The following is a 5,383-nucleotide window of genomic DNA, read 5'->3' as shown; positions in this document are numbered from 1 at the left end:
GCGGCGGCTACGGATGGCGTCTTGACTTGCAGCCTCCCTTGCCCTCTCCGCTTCCTCCTTGATTGTGATCACGGCCTCGCAGTAGGTTTGGACGGCCCTCCAGGCTCCGTCCGATGACACCATAGCCCTTATTGTGGCCGGCAGCGATAGGTCTTCACCTACTGCGGCCACAAGGTCCCTCCGTTGTTGTGACCACGCCGGGCACTCCGCCAACGTGTGCTGGGCAGTGTCCTCGGGGCAACCGTCGCAGTGGTGGCACACTGAGGACGGCTCCCTTCCAATCCGGCGCAGATAACTGCCGAAACAACCATGTCCCGACAGCACCTGCGCCAAACGGAAGGTTACCGTCCCGTGTCTTCTCCTCAGCCATGCCATGAACACTGGACAGATTGCCCCGATTGTCCTGACACCAGCCCGCGTTTGGCGAAGGCGACGTTGCCAACTGGCCACCGCTGCTTCTCGCCTGGTTTTCCTGAAAGCTTCGATCTCCACCCTTAAGGGTGGAGCTCCGTCGGAATTAATAATTTGTTCACGCCAGGTGTGTACTGCCGCAAGCACCTCCGCTTCCAGCACCCATGGCAGAGAGCCCGCCAGGGTGCAGGCAGCGTCGTAAGATATTGTGCGGTATCCACGTATCACTCTGATGGCCATGGTCCTCTGTGGCCGATGAAGTATGTCTGTCGTCCGGTTGTTCAGGGCGCCGCTCCATACGGGTGCGCCGTACAACGCCATCGATTTAACGACGCCCGTGAACAACCGTCGACAGGCCGCTTTGGGACCGCCTACATTCGGCAGTAAACTGCCTAGCGCAGCGGCCGTGCGCAGCAGCTTGGGACCCAGCTCCCGGAAGTGACCCTCAAAGGTCCACCTGCCATCTAGCTTGAGCCCCAAGTACTTTATGTGCGACTCGATATTAATGTTAATTCCGCCAACGATGATATGGGCCCCCGGAGGTGGCCTGCTCCGAGGTCCATGAAAGTAAAGGGCCTCAGATTTATGCAGGGCCACCTCGAGCCCCAGAGCGCGTATTCTTCCCACCACTTGGGCTACTCCAGCCGTCGCAATAATCGCGCACTCCCGATACGTGCTCCCTCGCGCCGTCACTAGTGTGTCGTCCGCGTAGCATGTGACGTCCACACCACGGATGTTGGCGCCCCGCAGCACCCAGTCGTAGCCCACGTTCCATAGAAGTGGGCCGAGGACTGAGCCCTGCGGAACGCCACAGGTGACCTCGTGTCGACACCACTCGTCCCGACTTCTATAAGTGACCGACCTAACCGAAAGGTAGTCGGCCACTATGCGACGCAGATATTTCGGTATTTGATGATATCGAAGGGCCTCAGTGATGCAGCTCCAGGGCAAGGTGTTAAAAGCGTTTGCGATGTCAAGAGACACCGCAAGAACGACTTCGCCCTGGGCAACTGCTTCCTCCGCAATCTTTTTGACCCGCATAATCGCATGAACGGTGGATCTGCCCGACCTGAAGCCGAATTGCTTCTCGTCCAGGTCCGGGCCGACCACCGCCATGTGTTTGACGAGTCGGTTGGCGATAATACGCTCGAACAACTTCGCCACCTCGTCCAGTAGTATTATGGGCCGGTACGCTGCAGGGGAGTCGGCAGGCCTGCCCTCTTTTTTAAGGAGGACTAGGTTGCCACTCTTCCATATCAGGGGGAAACGTCCTTGAGCAAGGCAGTCGCTCATCAGCTCCACAACTCTCTCCTCGAAAACGTCCGCGGCTAGCACCCAGGCACGGCCCGGTATGCCATCCGGCCCCGGAGCCGTCCTTCTGGCGCGCAGCCGGTGAATCCCGGCCCCGAACTCGCCAGGGGTGACCGGTGGAATGACCTCTTCCCCAGCGGAGCCAGGATTTTCATTCCTGGTGTTCGGAATCCTGTATGGCGGCGTGTGTGCCACTCCGCTGGGAAAGAGGGACGCCACCACTTCCCGCACCAGTTGGGGCCGGAGACTCTGCGTCAGAGGCGACGCCTGCGTCCGGAGTTTCCCTCTTACCATGCGATAGGGGCGACCCCAGGGATCTAGGTTTAGGGTCTCTATCATTTCCTCTCTCGCCCTGTCTTTCGCTTCACATATCGCTCGGCTCAAGGTGTGTTTAGCGGCCTTGTAGGTGTTGTACAGATTTGCCTCGGCGATTTCATCTCTTTGTCTTCTCCGGCGATATCTTTGGTACCGGCGTCTGGCAGATACACACGCAGAGCGCAATGCTGCTATATCTGCCGACCACCAGTACACATGTCTTTTCCGTGTTGGGGGGCCTTGTCGCGGCATCGACGCATCGCAAACGCGAGTCATCGATGCACGCAACTCGGCAGCCCTTTTGTCTACATCCGGTGAGCTGTCCGCAGGCGACCATGTCTCAACCTGGGCAGCTTCTGTGAGTAAGTCAGTGTTGAGACGCTTCACCACCCACCGTGGGGTGTCCCGGTGAAGCGACTCCGGTCCCTGGTGTGCTGGGACCGTTGATGTCGTCGATACTGCGAAACGGATGTATCGGTGGTCAGATAGTGTCTCCACACCCTCCACTACCTCCCAACCGTACACCCGTCTCGCAGTCGCAGGGCAGGCGAATGTTAAGTCCACGATGGAACTGCCCTGCGGCCGTACGCAGGTGGGTCTCGATCCCCTATTCAGGAGACAGAGTCCTGTAGTTAATGTCCACTCCTCAAGTACTGCCCCCCGAGCGTTCGTGGTTGAGCCACCCCACGCAGAGCTCTTGGCATTGAAATCCCCCATTACCAGCACGGAATGGGGGAAATTTCTGCCAACAAGGGTTCCTATCTGAGCGAGAAGGCCCTCGAATTCTGCGAGGCTCTTGCTGGGGGAGCAGTACACGCCGACGATCAAAGTACCTCCTATTGTAGCACCCACGTACCCGCGGCCCTTTTGAACCCCATCAAGAGATAGGGAACTAGCGGACCGGGGCACAATGAGCGCTACAAGGTTTTCCTCGTCCACCACCCAATCATCCCTGTTGGGGACGAAATAGGGTTCAGATACCACGGCTACCTGCGACGACCACTCAGCCATACTCTGAATGAGTAAGTCTTGAGCCCGTGCGCAGTGGTTAACGTTGGCTTGAAGTAGATGCAGAGCCATTTCCGGTGTTAACTTCTTCCGTCTCCATTGCCACTTCTGCTGTAGCCTGATGTGCTGGTTGTGGCTGTGCAGTCTTCTTCCCTCTGGTGACTTTAGGGGCCGGAGCAGAGCATCCCCTGCCTCCTAGCTTGTGATCCGCCGGTTTTTGGGCCGCCGCACAGATAGCACAGTGCGGTTTGGCCAAGCATTCCTTAAACTTATGGCCCTCCACTCCACAGCGGAAGCACATCTTACTCCTGTCCTCCTCTGCGCTGCATTGTGCTCTGACATGCCCCTTCTGTAGGCATCGATAACAGCGCATAGGCTTGGGCTCGAGCAGCGTGACGTTAGCCGACACCCACGATATAGTCAGTTGACCTGCTGCAGCCACCCGCTTCGCAGTAGGTACTGCACACTCCACCCAGGCGTGTCCTACTCCGAATCTGTCCCTGACCACGCCACTGCTCTTAAGGCTCTCTCTTGGGCATCCTCCTGCTTCCGCAACCGCCGCCAACACCTCCTCGATGGTTGACGAGTCGTCTAGCCCGGATATTTTAATTTCCGTTGTTTTCGTTGGTCTAGAGATGCGGACCGAGTCTCCGTTGAAAATTTGTGTCAACCTTTCCGCCAACGCATCGGCTAGTGCACCGTTATCCGTTCCCAGGACCTCAAACCTCCGCGCTCCTGTGGCACATACCCGGAAACGTACCCCGGTAGATATTCCCACATCCTGCAGCTTTATCTTAGCTTTTGCCTCTGCAATGACTGCGTCATATGTGAGGCCTTTTGCCAAGGCCTCCGGCGTGATAGTGACTACCACTGCTGCAGTCTTTGGTGGACCAACAGGTGTCGTTCTTGGCACCTTCCCTCGTACCGTGTTGGTGAACACCCGTGGTCTATCTTTTTTCCTCTGTTTCAGCCCTTTTTTCACCACTGTGCTCCAGGGCAACTCTTTCGGCTGTTGGTCAACAGGCTCTGCCACCGCCGTTGGTTGGGGTTGGGCCTGGGGCTCGTTCGTTGTCTTATCCTTGTCCTTCACGGGCTTACCCGAGGTTTTGCTCGTGGCTTTGCCCGATTTCCCCGAGGTCTTACTCGGCTTTCTTGGGGCCTCTGGTACGTCTCGGCCCCCGGGGTCGGACCTGGTGTCCGCCGCCAGCGGGGGACGGAGGCGCTTCTCAGGAAGAAGCCGATCCTGCAGCGCCTCAAACCTGGCATTAATCATCGTGCCCACCTGACACAGTATGGTGCGCACTAAATCCTCACTGTCGTTTTGTTGCAGCCTCTGTGGTTCCGGTTGCTTGGTCACAGCGGTAGCTTCTGTCCTTCCGTTCGTTGCAAGGTGCTCCCTCATCTCCGCCACCTCTTTGCGCAACTGTGCCACTTCCGCACGCAGGCGGGCATTGTCCGCCTGTAGGCCTCTGGTCTCGTCCGATACGCTTCTGTCTTGCAGAGCTTTTGTCATGTTTGATATTACCTCCGCTGCGTCCTTTAAGGCCCGCACATATCCTCCCTTCAGATTTTTGGAGGTGTTGGCCACCTTTTTTATCACCTCTACGTTTTCCTTAATTATTTGGCTGAGGGATCCAGCCGCCTGGAAGTCTTCATCTTCAGAAACTGTCTCCGACAGCCTGTGGGCTTGGGCTCTGGCCCGGGCCACGCGAGAGGCAGCGACTACTTCTGCCTCCGCTCTCCTCCGCTCCTCTTCCCGTTCGGCCTCGATGAGTGCCAGCTTGGCCTTGGCCAGGCCGACATAATGGCCCGTGGTAGGCGGTCTTCCCCTCCTCTTCCTGGGCATCGGACTAGCCCTGCGGCTGGATTCGGACATTGATGTTGACTCCTCACTCAACATCAGCTCCGTGTCCAGCTCCATGCCCTCTTCTGCTCCACTCCCCGTCTCATCCAAATCGCGTGCGTTCGTTTCCGTGTTCCTAGCCAGAGTCGTCGTGCAGTCAAAGCAGTTTTTGCCCCCCCCAGAGTACGAGGGGCAGCCCGAGGCCAAAGTGGCCTCGGGGAGGGATTCTCCACCAGCGAAGCTGGTGGTACCCTCCTGGGGTAAATTCGTCTTTAAACTTGCCATCATGCTGTTGGTCCGGTGTTGTCGGACACCGGAAACCGCCTTTTCGAAGCAGGGTGAGGTCCCCGACCAATGTGCGCAACCAAAGGTTGCCGTCCTACGACCGAAGTCCTCAGCAGTTTATCGTGCTGCTGCACGCCCTCGACCTTTTGCCCGACAGGGTGGCCGGGTTGACCGACCCTGCCGCGCCGCGAGCCATGAAGGCCGCCATAC

This window comes from Papilio xuthus, unplaced genomic scaffold (genome assembly GCF_000836235.2).
Source record: "Papilio xuthus unplaced genomic scaffold, Pxut_1.1 DF828142.1, whole genome shotgun sequence".
In the NCBI taxonomy this organism is placed as follows: Eukaryota; Metazoa; Arthropoda; class Insecta; order Lepidoptera; family Papilionidae; genus Papilio; species Papilio xuthus.
Note: the sequence above shows the minus strand (reverse complement) of the source record.